At 35.4% G+C, this 16,410-nt stretch overlaps 1 protein-coding gene and 1 non-coding gene across 16 annotated transcripts in view; one reads left to right on the forward strand and one right to left on the reverse strand.

The window, feature by feature from the left end:
* CSNK1G1 (casein kinase 1 gamma 1) overlaps positions 1–16,410 on the forward strand; it is a 195,632-nt gene that overhangs the window by 74,524 nt on the left and 104,698 nt on the right. The window lies entirely within an intron of this gene.
* Positions 13,567–13,674, reverse strand: LOC123283581 (U6 spliceosomal RNA). The gene has a single exon (XR_006524264.1). It is a non-coding gene; the product is annotated as a U6 spliceosomal RNA (small nuclear RNA).

A 16,410-nucleotide genomic window follows, 5' to 3' on the forward strand; every position in this document is an offset into this window, starting at 1 on the left:
TTTAATTACTTAAGTCTAGATTATATGATCTTTAAGTTTGCATGAGAATGGAAAAATCCATTCAGTTAAAAGGATAAATTTGTAGCCCACGTATATTTTCAGAGTAGTAGAGTGTTGTACTTTATTTCCTCTGTGAATCTAGGATAATTTTGATACTTCTCCTTTTGACTTGTCTTGTAGTCAGTAGAAAGAACTTGTCTTTCTTTTCAAGTGGTTTTGTTCTTGTGTGTTTATCAGGTTTTCATTAGCCCTGGGGCCATATTTTTATGGCATCGTATTCAGGAATAGTTTTATGGACGAAAACCAGAAAAGGTACTTTCAGAATCATTTGACATCTTCCTAACAATAGAATGTGCTGTAAACCCCATTCCTTTGTTCTTTTGCTCTGATATTATTAAGTAGAAGATTGTGGAGACAACAGAAAATATAAATTAGGAAATTCCAAACTCAAGGCAGGTGCAGATTGGCCTCCACCAAGGCTACAAGGCCATAGTTTCTTCTCCAAACTCGTTTCTTTCTCTAGCCACACCATCTCTTGTGTCTCTCATACAGCCAAGTGCATTTCTGCTTCAGAGCTTTTACACTTATAGTTCCTTTTGCCTGCAGAATTTTTACCCCAAATTTTCCTTAGCTGGAGCTTCTCATCCTTCACATCTCAGTTTATATGTTACCATCTCAGGGAAACCTGTGACTTCTCCTCCACCTCCATTTAAAATAGCACATTTTGGGCCAACCCGGTGGCACAGCAGTTAAATTCGCACGTTCTGCTTTGGCGGCCCAGGGGTTCATCGGTTTGGATCCTGGGTGCAGACATGGCACCGCTTGTCAAGCCATGCTGTGGCAGGCATCCCACATATGAAGCAGAGGAAGACGGGCACGGATGTTAACTCAGGGCCAGTCTTCCTCAGCAAAAAGAGGAGGATTGGCGGCAGATGTTAGCTCAGGGGTAGTCTTCCTCAAAAAAAAAAACCAACACATTTCTTCCCAGCCACATTCTATCCCATGAAACTGCTGTATTTTGTTCATTGTGTTGATTTCTATGTGAAATTATTTTGTATATTTGTTTACCTGTTAATCGTCTCTCCTTACTTGAATATAAGCCCCTTGGAAGGCAGGGTTTCTCTCTGTATTATTTACTGTTGTTACTTGTGGGATGGATGGATGGATGGATAGCCAAATGAATAGGAAGGGTGGGGGGAAACTGGGCTCCTTCGGGCTCCTGGTATGTGGCAGGGGTGGTAGGTAGTGGCCTTAGTGTGTAGATAGACCCCTGGATTCCAGACAGAGAACCAAAGAAATAACGTAATGATTAGTACATTTTGGTTCTCTGAAGATCTGTTTGTACCCCATCATGCATTTAACAAACATTTCTTGAATATTTACTCTCTTGCTAGACTTTGGGAAAGATACAAAGAATAATAAGATGTAGTTTCTGTCCTTTGTATTATTTGATTAAGAGTAGGACAGAACTTCCACTGGTGGGCCCGAGAAAAAGGGCTCTCCAGCAGCAGGGTGCACAATCACTGGATCTTGTGAAAGTGCCTAGCATATTATCAGAGCAGCAACTAGTTTTATATGACTGAGTTATGGAAGTGTTTTCATGGTATCAAAGCATTTTGACTTTATCTTGTAGGCAATGGAGTAGAATCATCAAGGGTTTTGCAACAGAAGACTGACATGATCTGGTTTGTATTCTAGAAAGATAATTTAGGTAGTTGTAAGATTAGATCAGACGGGAAAGAGATTGACATTTTGTGGATTTTGCTCTAATTGTTGTACTTGTCACTTTGTATCATCTTATTCCATCTCTCTGCCTCAAGATATGCTTGATCATAGTACTTTGCTTTATTAACCTTCATATTCTCAACTTCTTTTACTGTGTATGGCATATAATGAGTACTTAAGAAATGTTTGGCTTTATAGTCCAGGTCAGAAATGGCTGGGCCTTCCTTGGCTCTTAATTCTGAAAATGACAATGAGATGGAGAGGAAAGAATGAATTAGGGAGAAATTTAGAAAGTAGACTATAGGCCAGATTTGGTTACCAATTATTTGAGGGGAGGATCAAAGATAATGAGTTTTACAGCTCAGGAAGACCAAGTGAATGAGGAAGCCTTTAATGGAGACAGGAAAGGTAGAACTAGAGTAGGCAATGGGGAAGGCAGGCAGATAGAGTTTGTGAATATATTGACTTTGAGAAGTGTGCAGCACATATGCAGAAATGTGAATCTGAGATTTAAGTTTAGGCTTAAGATAGGGATTAAGAAATCATCACCATATAGGTGATGACATCATGCCTGTGGAGCTTGTTATGAGTGGGAAGAAGAGGGTGCATTTAAGGGATGCTCAAAGAGCAGAGCAGAGGTTGAAAGCCAAAAGAGAGGAGTTTCTAGAGGGATGGGGTGTTAAGCAAGCATTGCACCCTAAAGTTAAGCAGAAGAGAGCTAATTAATTATTGCCTTTGATCTTTCACTGTTGTTTATGTATTTTCGAGAAGTTTCCTTTTTTCCCTTTTCATTTTTAAATGAGTACATGTATTTTGTAATCAGAAAAGAAAAGCAAAAAATATCCTTTAAAGGAAAATTCTAAAAAGGAAAATAACATGCTTATTCCCAAAAATTTATTTAAAATTCTACTTTAGAAGTGTCTCCAAAAATAACCATTAATTTTTTTTTTTTTTTATTAATGTTATGATGGATTACAAGCTTGTGAAATTTCAGTTGTACATTTTTGTTAGTCATGTTGTGGGTACACCACTTCCCCCTCCGTACCCTCCCCCCACCCCCCCTTTTCCCTGGTAACCACCGATCAGATCTCCTTCTCAATATACTAATTTCCACCTATGAGTGGAGTCATATAGAGTTCGTCTTTCTCTGACTGACTTATTTCGCTTAACATAATGCCCTCGAGGTCCATCCACATTGTTGTGAATGGGCCAATTTCGTCTTTTTTTTATGGCTGAGTAGTATTCCATTGTGTATATATACCACATCTTCTTTATCCAATCATCAGTTTCTGGGCATGTAGGCTGGTTCCGCGTCTTGGCTATTGTAAATAATGCTGCGATGAACATAGGGGTGCAACGGACTCTTGAGATATCTGATATCAGGTTCTTAGGATAGATACCCAGTAATGGGATGGCTGGGTCATAGGGTATTTCTATTTTTAACTTTTTGAGAAATCTCCATACTGTTTTCCATAGTGGCTGTACCAGTTTGCATTCCCACCAACAGTGTATGAGGGTTCCTCTTTCTCCACAACCTCTCCAACATTTGTCGTTCTTGGTTTTGGATATTTTTGCCAATCTAACGGGGGTAAGGTGATATCTTAGTGTAGTTTTGATTTGCATTTCCCTGATGATTAGCGATGATGAACATCTTTTCATGTGTCTATTGGCCATATTCATATCTTCTTTTGAGAAATGTCTGTTCATGTCCTCTGCCCATTTTTTGATCAGGTTGTTTGTTTTTTTGTTGTTAAGCAGTGTGAGTTCTTTGTATATTATGGAGATTAACCCTTTGTCGGATAAGTGGCTTGTAAATATTTTTTCCCAATTAGTGAGCTGTTTTTTTGTTTCAATTCTTTTTTCCCTTGCCTTGAAGAAGCTCTTTAGTCTGATGAAGTCCCATTTTTTTTATTCTTTCTATTGTTTCCCTCAACTGAGGAGTTACAGTGTCCGAAAAGATTCTTTTGAAACTGATGTCAAAGAGTGTACTGCCTATATTCTCTTCCAAAAGACTTATTGTCTCAGGCTTAATCTTTAGGTCTTTGATCCATTTTGAGTTTATTTTGGTGTGTGGTGAAAAAGAATGGTCGATTTTCAATCTTTTGCATGTGGCTGTCCAGTTTTCCCAGCACCATTTGTTGAAGAGACTTTCTTTTCTCCATTGTAGGCCCTCTGCTCCTTTGTCGAAGATTAGCTGTCCATAGATGTGTGGTTTTATCTCTGGGCTTTCAATTCTGTTCCATTGATCTGTGGACCTGTTTTTGTACCAGTACCATGCTGTTTTGATCACTGTAGCTTTGTAGTATGTTTTGAAATCGGGGATTGTGATTCCGCCGGCTTTGTTTTTCTTGCTCAGGATTGCTTTAGCAATTCACGGTCTTTTGTTCCCCCATATGAATTTTAGGATTGTTTGTTCAATTTCTGTGAAGAATGTTCTTGGGATTCTGATTGGGATAGCATTGAATCTGTATATTGCTTTAGGCAGTATGGACATTTTAACTATGTTTATTCTTCCAATCCATGTGCAAGGAATGTTTTTCCATCTCTTTATGTCATCGCCTGTTTCTTTCAAGAAAGTCTTGTAGTTTTCATTGTATAGATCCTTCACTTCCTTGGTTAAGTTTATCCCAAGGTATTTTATTCTTTTCGTTGCGATTGTGAATGGGATAGAGTTCTTGAGTTCTTTTTCTGTTAGTTTATTGTTAGTGTATAGAAATGCTACTGATTTATGCACGTTAATTTTATACCCTGCTACTTTGCTGTAGTTGTTGATTATTTCTAATAGTTTTTCTGTGGATTCTTTGGGGTTTTCTATGTATAAGATCATGTCGTCTGCAAACAACGCGAGTTTTACTTCTTCGTTACCTATTTGGATTCCTTTTATTTTTTTTTCCTGCCGAATTGCTCTGGCCAGCACCTCCAGTACTATGTTGAATAGGAGTGGTGAAAGTGGGCACCCTTGTCTTGTTCCTGTCCTCAGAGGGATGGCTTTCAGCTTTTGTCCATTGAGTATGATGTTGGCTGTGGGTCTATCATATATGGCCTTTATTATGTTGAGGTACTTTCCTTCTATACCCATTTTACTGAGGGTTTTTATCATAAATGGGTGTTGGATCTTGTCGAATGCTTTCTCTGCGTCTATTGAGATGATCATGTGGTTTTTGTTTTTCATTTTGTTGATGTAGTGTATCACGTTGATTGACTTGCGGATGTTGAACCATCCCTGTGTCCCTGGTATAAATCCCACTTGATCATGGTGTATAATCTTTTTGGTGTATTGCTGTAATCGGTTTGCCAAAATTTTGTTGAGGATTTTTGCATCTATGTTCATCAGTGATATCGGCCTGTAGTTCTCCTTCTTTGTGTTGTCCTTGTCAGGTTTGGGGATCAGAGTGATGTTGGCTTCATAGAATGTGTTAGGGAGTTCTCCATCTTTCTCAATTTTCTGGAACAGTTTGAGGAGAATAGGTATTAAGTCTTCTTTGAATGTTTGGTAGAATTCTCCAGAGAAGCCGTCTGGTCCTGGACTCTTGTTTTTGGGGAGGTTTTTGATTACCGTTTCTATTTCCTTACTTGTGATTGGTCTATTCAGATTCTCCATTTCTTCCTGATTCAGTTTGGGGAGATTGTAGGAGTCTAGGAATTTGTCCATTTTTTCCAAGTTGTTCAATTTGTTGGCATATAGTTTTTCATAGTATTCTCTTATGATCTCTTGTATTTCATTGGTATCTGTTGTGATTTCTCCTCTGTCATTCCTGATTTTATTAATTTGCGCTTTCTCTCTTCTTTTCTTGGTGAGTCTGGCTAGGGGTTTGTCAATTTTGTTAATTCTTTCGAAGAACCAACTCTTTGTTTCATTGATCCTTTCTATTGTCTTTTTTGTTTCAATATCGTTTATTTCTGCTCTTATTTTTATTATTTCCCTCCTTCTACTGACTCTGGGCTTTGTTTGTTCTTCTTTTTCTAGTTCCGTTAGGTGTCGTTTGAGGTTGCTTACGTGAGCTTTTTCTTGTTTAGTGAGGTGAGCCTGTATTGCGATGAATTTCCCTCTTAGGACTGCTTTTGCTGCATCCCAAATGATTTGGTATGTCGTGTTCTCATTTTCATTTGTCTCCAGATAATATTTGATTTCTTCTTTAATTTCTTCAATGATCCATTGTTTGTTGAGAAGCGTGTTGTTTAGTCTCCACATTTTTGCACCTTTCTCTGCTTTTTTCTTGTAGTTGATTTCTAGTTTAATAGCGTTATGATCAGAAAAGATGCTTGATATTATTTCAACTCTCTTGTATTTATTGATGTTTGCTTTGGTTCCCAAAATATGGTCAATCCTTGAGAATGTTCCATGAAATAACCATTAATTTTAATTAACTTAATTTTCCAGAATTTTAAAATATGTATCAGGACATATTTTAGAAATGCAATCAAATTGTGCTATAAACCATATACAGCATGAACTTTTCGTTATTTCAACTTAAATATAGATGATTCATTTTTAATATCTGTAGTTATTCAGTAATTCATTTAGCCGGTCTTAATATACATATAAACTCTTTCTGTTTTTTAATATTATAAATAATACTATACTGAACATCCTTGTAGCCCAAACTTAGCTGATTATTTCCTTAGGATAAATCCTGGAAGTGTACTTTCTGAGTCAAAGGCTATACATGTAGTCCTGCATCACTCAACAACAGGGATATGTCCTGTGAAATGAATTGTTAGGCAGTTTCATCTTTATGCGATCATAGAGGGTACTTACACAAGTATAGATAGTGTAGCCTACTACACACCTAACCTATATGATACTAATCTTATAGGATCACTGTCATATATGTGGTCTGTTGTTGACTGAAATGTCATTCTGCTGTGCATGGCTGTATTTGTGATTTTGTTACACATTGTCGATTTGTCCTCCAGAAATATAGTTTCCATTTACTTTGTGTGGGGGTGAGGGGAGGAGTAGTTCCCTGCCCCTTCAAAAACCTTGAACATTATCAAGAATGTTTTCATCTATGCTAGTCTGATAGGGTAAGATGGTGTCTTGTTAAATGTGTATGTGTTCATGATTGAAGTTAAACATCTTTACACATTTATCTTTTTTCTTTTAAGAGTTGCTTCTTTGTGGCCTTTGCCTATTTTGCAATGGAAAGGCTATTTCTATGGAGTCTTACCTGTGTATATTGCCTCAATAGAAAGGGGAATTTTGAAGATTTGGGAAAGATTGATTGATGAATGGTGATCATGGATAAAAGGGAGGAGGACATGATGGAGTGGAAACAGATCTGCAAGGGTTTTTTTTATTAATTGAAAATCATGGGGAATATTTTAAGGCCTTTTTTTTTTTTTTTTTTTTAAGTTTTGAGTCTTCTGCTGAATCAGACCTGGAGAAAATCATGTAAACATTAAGATACAAATGATTCTATTCCTTCAGAATTAAGAAAATATATATTTCTAGTCTACAAATAATAGCTTGTTTTCCTTCTTAGTTGCAAAAGTAAGTAGATGGATATTTCCTTCACATCCTAATAGGTATGTACCTATGTTTATGGGAGACCCTTTAGACTAGAGTGTCTTGCATATAATTTTAATAATCTTCTTATTATCCTTGTGAAATGAGATATTGTTAGGGAATGTTTTTACTTGCAAAAAAGAAAATGGAAACATGAAGAATTGGCCTTTTTGCTCTTTGCCGTCTTTGGTATCTGATGACATGCAAAAGTACATTAGCACAGAAGGATGTTTCTGACAAAGGTAAATTGGCTTGTCCTGTGACATACTCCTTCCTGGCTTCTAAAATAAGACACTTATTTCTGTGACTAAAGTAGGGTATACATGACAACTTCTCTGCACATTGTTCTTTCCTTGTATGAATTACTTAAGTATTGCTAATGAACTTAAATTGGAATTTGTAACTTCAACTCCTACCAGCCAGTTCTGTTTTTGGTGTTTGACAGCATTAACAGTTTATAGATGTTTATGATCTAAAGTAATTGGTTTCATTTTGTGTCCCACAAAGTCTTGGAGTCCGTGTTTCCCACTACTAAGGAATGGCAAAGGAAAAACGAGCAGGCAGGACTCTCTCTGTTACCTATATATTGAGTTTTCAATAATATTTTGTTTAAAAGATAAGGTTCTGATGCTTTAAAAAATTTTGAAAATCATTCATCTGAAAGAATGTGGGCTTAAGATAAAACGTAAGATTCGAAAGTGTTTCTTCTTTAGGTGAAAGTGAAAGCATTGTAAAATCAGATGTTAGTTTTTTTTTTTTTTTTTTCGGTTGTTTAGGCTGCCCAGTTTGTGGTATTTTGTTACAGCAGTCACAGTACATGAGAAGTGTGTGTGCCTTTTTTTTTTTCTTAAGATTTTATTTTTCCTTTTTTTCCCTAAAGGCCCCCGGTACATAATTGTGTATTTTTAGTTGTGGATCCTTCCAGTTGTGGCATGTGGGACGCCACCTCAGCATGGCTTGACAAGCAGTGCCGTGTCCGTGCCCAGGATTCCAACCAGCGAAACCCTGGGCCGCCAAAGCAGAGTGTGCGAACTTGACCACTCGGCCACCCGGCCGGACCCCAAATGTTACTTTTTTATTCATAGTTTCTTAGGAAATCTTAACATTTTAAATAAATGGAAGTAAGTCTGTATCAGCCAAAAACCAAGCCAGTCAATGAAATAGAAAAACTGATATATTGTGTTTTTTGTTTTTTTTGTTTCTTTTTTTTTAAGATTTTATTTTTTTTCCTTTTTCTCCCCAAAACCCCCCGGTACATACTTGTATATTCTTCGTTGTGGGTCTTTCTAGTTGTGGCATGTGGGACGCTGCCTTAGCGTGGTCTGATGAGCAGTGCCATGTCCGCGCCCAGGATTCGAACCAACGAAACACTGGGCCACCTGCAGCGGAGCGCGCGAACTTAACCACTCGGCCACGGGGCCAGCCCCTGATATATTGTGTTTTTATAACATTGTTAAGGTTTTCCTGTAAGTTTGCAGATTTTTAGGGTCCGTGGATGGAACAAACTAAAACAAGGTTTAGAAGTCATGTCATTACTTTCTTCCCCAGGTGGTTAAAAGTAAGAGTTGTGCAGTCAGATTGCCTTTCCAAGTTTCATTTTTTTCCTCTGTAATATAAGGGTAATAATAATATCTACTTTATAGGTTTGTTGTGGAAATATAATTCAGATAATGTATATAATCACCTAAGACAGTGATTGATACATAGTGAGCACTTGGTTTGTATACATAATACAAAACATTGTTTGAAATTTTGTTTTAATTTTTCTTAACTGTGTGAAGAAAATTTTCAAAATTTTACAAGAAAGTAAAAAGAATAGGATGGTGAATATCCATAATATATTATCACCAAGATTTACCAGTTATTAATATTTATCCCGTGTGCTTTATCTCTTTGGAGGTATGCCTACATATGTGTGTATTTGTGTGTATGTGTTTTTGAGCTATTTAAAAGTAAGTTGTAGACCTGACAAAATATTTTTTTTCCCCTCAGTAAGAGATGTTTTTGTTCCCACTTCACAAGTATGTAACAGATTATATTATTTGTTTTCGTTCCCCTGTTTGTTGTGGAATGATTCAATTTAAAATTATAACCCCAGAAATAATACGTTTTAACTTTCTTGGAAAAAACCATAAAGGTATATGAAATTCTTGTTTCTAGTAGTATCATAGTTTAAATTTCTTTTGGAATTGCACCCTATTTGTTCTAACTCAAGCATAATTTGTTACAATTAAGCAGCTTTAACAGATCTTGAGGAAGAATTCTTTCTGTCAATAGCATCTTCCATCAAAAAATAGTAGGAGTAAACAGTTTTAACCACATTCAGTGAATCACCGTCTGCGTCACATTAGTATGGTAATTATAGAAGTGTCACAGATATACTACTTGCAGGATTATGCATTGACATCTTGCCTACTAAATCAGGAGAATTTAGTGGTAAAATTTCCAGGATTGCTAAACCAATTTGGAGTTGTTGAGCAGGACTACAAAACTAGGATGATTATGGATGTGATTATGAGGAGAGTTCAGAATCAGTATTTACATGATGTCATCATGCATTCTACAGAGAAAACTGTCTGAACTTATGGCCTATTTTTCCAGAAAAAGGCAAAGCTCTTATCAAAGGAAGTGGATCTCCCTGCCAGCTTTAGTGGGCTTTCAAAGAACTGATCATGCGAGATTAATCCAGTGTTTTCCTGAGTTTGGAGTTGGGGTTACTAGGACAAGAGAATGCTATAGATATATATTTTTTGTAGTTTAATTTTAATGAGAATAATCATGTGACATAGACTTTAAAGTCCTGTTCCCTACAGGCAAGCATTTCAACTCTTGTAACCATGTCCTCTAGATACCTCCTTTTTTCTAAATATTATTATTTCTTAATTTTTTAACCTGAGATATTATTTAGTGATTTTTCTCATACCCAGCATCCCCAATCACATGCTGTACTCCCCACATTTTCCCAATATATTTATGTCATACTTTTTGGTTAAGCCATTTTTCTACATTTTCAGTGTTATGGTTGTAGAAATATTGTTCACAGCTGAGCTATGAGAACACTATTACTCTATTTCCTTCCTAATACATCCCCTTCCTACCTTCTCTCAGAATTAAAAATTACTGATAACCTGATTTTTAAAAAAATTTTTCTTAGTTATCTACATACTTGTCATCAATTCTTCCTCTCAAGTATCCAACAAAATTGTAAAATTTCTGCCAATATCACTAGGTAATCTTCGCGTTTTGATTCCTCTTCTGTGGTATAGGTCAGCGTTCTCAGGTCTGCTAAGTCGGGTACCGTTTGACTCTTCACTTCTCATTTTCCAAAAAGTTTACATCTCTAGTCTGCTGTTTCTTTACTATTTTATTTGTCCTTTTTTGTTTCTGTTGTCATTTCAGTGTGGTTTTGGAAAGGAATAGAGCTAAATGCCGACATTTTATCTGTCATGTTAAACCAGATGTCTCTATATATTGTACATTTTTATTCAGCCAGGTTTTATTTGACAGACTTTTGTGATATTGTGGTAACACATATAGAAATCTGAGCTGGCTGGTAAGATAATTAAGTAGATTTGTAGTTGTTTTAACCACCCATTGTCATCACTGATGTTAAACAATAGAGCTCACTATTTTGGTTCCATCTGGTTCACCTGTGAATTGAAATCCTCACATAACACAGTGCTTGATGTGGGGCAGCTAATACACTGACTGGTTAATATAATCAGGATTCAACAGTATCTTAAATAAGCAATGAGTTGAACAGAAGATCTGACCATGATTCAGGAACCCTACTATCCAATTTCAGATCTGACAACTAGATTAGTAACAGTTAGAGGAAAAAGATGGCTGTGAGTTTAGTATGAACAAGAGTGGGACCTTGCTCCCAAAAAGCTCTTGGTAACTTAGACTGATTTAATCGACATATGAAGTCCACATCAACAAAAACAATAGTTACTTAAGTTTTAGACCTGTAAGGAACTTTGGCGTTATCTAGTCAAAACTTCATCATTTTTAAGATGAGAGAAATTAGAAATTAAATTAATTGGTCAAGGTAAAATAAACTAGTTTGCCACAGAGTTTGAAATAGAGCTCAGATCTGGCACATCTAAACAGATATTTCCATTATATACCATATAATCTCACCATTTATTGGTTAAGTGTGCAGTTGAAATACCACATGCCAGAAAAAAAGGTTAAAAAGGACATTGGAATAAATATCTAATTCCAAAGGTGATTGTTATTGACATTTAATATAATTACCAGGAAAAGAAATATAAATAAAGTATAGAATGATGGCTAATGATCTTTTCTTTAAGTAACACGATGTAGTTTCTATGGTAGACCATGTCCAACTTTAACCTTCAGAGATTTTTAGGAGATGAAGAGGGAAAGCATTGGCTAATTAATAATCAAATTTTGATTTATCTTTAATTTGCAAAATGTCTATTTTGAAATTGAATAAAATCGAAGTGGAAGATAAACATTGTACCTTATTCTACCCTTAGGTTTTTGTTTGAATAGGATAGAGTGGGAAGAGAGGCTAGAGATGTGAGCAGAGCCTGTTCTTGAATAGCCGTGGGCCATGATATAGAGTTTGGACTTTATTCTGTAGGCAATAAAAAAAAAAACCTTGGAAAGGGGGCTGGCCTAGTGCCATAGTGGTTAAGTTCACATGCCCCACTTCAGTGGTCCGATGGATTAATCTAAATAATAGATTGTTTGGATTTGAACATCCAGACTAGAGAGGTTAAGGATAATTCCAGTTCATGAAGTTTGATTTGTTTTGTTTTTGTTTGGTTTTGGTAGGCAGAATTGCAACATCACAGAAAATTAAAGTTTTTATTCAATTGTGTGTATATGTATATATATATACACATATACATAGATATATACTTTCATATAAAGTTGGACATGCTTTGGGATTTTTCTTTTGTATTTACTAGATTGCTATGTGATCTTCATGGTTATAAGTTATTTAATGGCTACGTTCTATTTCTTCAAGTTCATTACTGCAACTCTTACCATATAATTGGACTTCCAGTTACTTCTAGTTTTTATTGTTATTGTAGGTAAATAACACAATAAACATTTTCATTAATTTAGATTGTTATTAGAAATACAACATATCTTCCTCTATAGCTTACTGGATACGTTAGTTTTATTTTATGTATATTGAGCAAGAAATGTACACATCAGTGATACAAGTGTAATTACTTTTCCGCAGTTTTATTCTACTCTAATATATTCATATTTCAGAATAATCAAGGCTAAATGTAGTATTTTTCACAAAAATTTATATAGAATATGTTAACATTAATATAAATTAGAATTATAAATTACATTTGCTGAAATTTTTAGCCACGTTATGGTAAAACTGCATATAGTGTCTTTTAACAAGCTCCAGCTCTCTGCAACAAAGCTGAGGGCTAGCAAGCAAACCAGAACAACAATAAAAATAAAAAATTTTGTAGGAGCCAAAATAGATACCCAAAAGTTCCTGTACTTTAGACCTTCAATCTTTGCCTTTAAAGTCTCTGTGTTCTTATTTTATACGCATTTCTAACAAGCTTATTTAGTTTTCTTAGTCTTCCGTAGAGTAGAAACATAGGAGAAGGTAGTACATATATCAAGAAGTGATCACTGACAGAGTGATAGCAATGGATAGGACAAATTACACAAAGCAGAGCAGTCTGGACAGAATAGCCTTATATATTTGATTAACCAGTAAGGGTGTTGCTCAAGTGGAGTAATTATTATTCATCTTGACCAGATTCATCAGGGAAAAAAATCAAGTATTCTTTCTTTTAAAAAAAATTTTTAAATTGAGGTATAATTGACATATAAGATTATATTCGATTCAGGGGCCGGCCCCGTGGCCCAGTGGTTAAGTTCGTGCACTCCACTTCGGCGGCCCAGGGTTTCGCCAGTTCGGATCCTGGGCACGACATGGCACCACTCATTAGGCCACAGTGAGGCGGCATCCCACATGCCACAACTAGATGGACCCACAACTAAAAATGCACAACTATATACTGGGGGGAATCTGGGGAGTAGAAAAGCAGGAAAAAAAAAGGATTAAAAAAAAGATGATATTAGATTCAGATGTACAATGTAATGATTTGATATTTGTATTTATTGCAAAATGATTGCCACAATAAGTCTAGTTAACATCCCTCACCATAAATAGTTAGAAAATTTTTTTCTTGTGATGAGGACTTTTAAGATTTACTCTCTTAGCCAATTTCAAATATGCAATACAGCCTTACTAACTGTAGTCATCTTGCTGTACATTACATCCCCATGACTTATTTATTTTATAACTGGAAGTTTATAAAAACATGGACTGCTTCACAAATTTGTCTGTTATTCTTGCACAAGGGCCATGCTATTCTTCTCTGTATTGTTCCAGTTTTAGTATATATGCTGGCCAAAGCAAGCACCAGATAGTCTCTTTATGAAACCTGAAACTTGAGGAACATTTCCATTGTAAATGATTTTTCTTTTTAAATTTTATTGGATTGTCACTTATCTGGAAAATTCATATGTGTAAAAGAGTTCCCTAGTTGAGGTTTAAAAGATAATAATACATGGATGGACCTTGAGGGTATTAAGTCAGAGGGAGAAAGTCAAATACCGTATGAGCTCACTCATAAGTAGAAGATAGAAACAATGACAAACACATAGCATTGGAGATTGGATTGGTGATTACCATAGGGAAAGGGGGGAGGGCAAAAGGGGTGATTAGGCTCACATGTGAGGGGATGGACTATAATTAGTTTTTGGATGGTGAACATGATGTAATCTACACAAAATTCAAAATATATTATAATGTACATCCAAAAGCTATATAATGTTACAATCCGATGTTACTGCAATTAAAAAAATAAATAAAATAAAATAAAGATAATAATACTTTTCTATTTAAAAGACATGATATGCTTCTGGGAATGGATCATGCTAGAAGAAATCCAAATGATTATTATACAAAAGTATCTAGGTTTAATCCAAAAGTAAAATCAAGAAAACAATTCTATTTATGATAGTATCCAAAGAGAAAAAATTTAACAAAATGAGTGTAAAATTTATATTTTGAAAACTACAAAACATTGATCAAAGAAATTAAAGAAGACATAATACATGGAAGACGTTAACATTCATGGATCACACTTAATATCATTAAGATGGTAGTACTCCTCAAATTGATCTACAGATTGAACACAACCCCGTCAGAATCCCAGGCTTCTTTGTAGAAATTGACAAGCTGATCCCAGAATTCGTATAGTTGCAAGGGACCCAGAAGAGCCAAAACAATATTGTAAAAGAAGGACAGAGTTGGCTGATGCACACTTTTTGATTTCTAAACTTACTACAAAGCAAAAGTGATAAAGACAATGTGGTATTGAAATTAGAAGACATATAGATCAATGGAATAGAATTGAGAATCCAGGTATAAGTCTGTGGTCCATTGCTTTTTGACTAGTGTGCCAACATCATTCAATGGGGAAAGAGTAATTTTTTCAGCAAATGGTGCTGGACAACTAGATAGTCACATAATAAAAGACTGAAGTTGAACCATTGCTTCATACCATATACAAAAATTAACCCAAAATGGATCAAAGAGCTAAATGTAAAAGCCCAAACTATAAAACTCTTAGAAGAAAACATAAGGGTAAGTCTTTATGCCCTCAGATCTGGCAGTGGATTCTTAGATATGACACCAAAAGCACAAACAGCAAAAGAAAAAATAGATAAATTGGACTTCATCAAAATACAAATTTTTGTGCTGCCAAGGACACCATAAAGAAAGTAAAAAAAAAGGAAACCTACATAATAAGGGAAAATATTTGCAAATTATATATAATGAAGAACTAGTATTCAGGGTATATAAAGAACTCATACAACTCAACAATAAAAAGACAAGTAATCCGGGGCTGACCCAGTGCTGTAGTGGTTAAGTATGTGTGCTCTGCTTCAGAGGCCTGAAGTCCATGGGTTCAGATCTGGGCATGGACCTACACACCACTCATCAAGCTATGCTGTGGCAGCATCCCACATAAAAAACAGAGGAAGATTGGCAACAGATGTTAGCTCAGGACCAATCTTCCTCACAAAAAAAAGAAAGACAAGTAATCCAATTTAAAAATGGGCAAAAGATTTGCATAGACATTTCTCCAGAGATGGAATAGGGATGGCCATTAAGCACATGAAATGATACTCAACATCATTGGTCCTTGGGGAAATGCAAATCAAAACCACAGTGAGATACTACATCATACCTACTAGAGTGGCTAGGATCAAACAGATAATAACAAGTGTTGGTTGGTGAGGATATGAAGAAATCAGAGACCTCATGTACTGTCGTTGGGAATGTAGAATGATACAGCTACTTTGGACAACAGTCTAACAGTTCATCAGAAAGTTAAGTACAAGAGTTACCATTTGTTATAGCAATTCTCCTAGCTGTATACTCAAGATATATGTTTGGTTTGTAAACATACTAAAACCCAGTGAATTGTACACTTTAAATGGGTAAGTTGTATGGTATGTGAGTTATATCTCAAAAGCTGTTACCAGAAAAGTATATAGGCTTGGTAAAAATGGACGTGCAAACTTCCTAATATAATTATGTGACTTCATAGAATATTATGGTGGACTTGTTTAAGAGGTAGTTTAATCACTTGGTATAGGTTAAAATAATGTCTCCTTCCTGTGAAACTACATTTAGAATTAGACTTGGGAAAATTTCAAGTGTGGTTGCATTTGAGAAATTTTTTATTTTTCAATAAATTATTGATTAGAGATAAAAGTATTTCATTTATGTTCAGTCCTAAGTTACACATTGTGAATCATGATTTTGTATTCTTATATCTATCAGTTGCACTGTTTTCATAATCACTTTAATAACCAAGAGAGAGATTATCTTACAATTTGTGTTTTCCTGTTAGATTTTTAAGGTAATCTCCTAAAGAAAGGCAATTCTCAATCAAGTTGGTGCTGCTTTGATGTTTATGCTTATTCCCCACAAGGAAAGATTTTTGACTTTGAATGGGAATCTGATGATCATAGGTTAAGCATTTGTCAGTTCTAGCCACTAAAGCAGCAAAAGTTTTACTAAAAAATACTGCATCGCCTAAAATTCTACAAATCAGAGTTTAGGAAGTCCAATGATTTGTTAA

The sequence above is a fragment of the Equus asinus genome, chromosome 2 (assembly GCF_041296235.1).
Source record: "Equus asinus isolate D_3611 breed Donkey chromosome 2, EquAss-T2T_v2, whole genome shotgun sequence".
Lineage (NCBI taxonomy): Eukaryota > Metazoa > Chordata > Mammalia > Perissodactyla > Equidae > Equus > Equus asinus.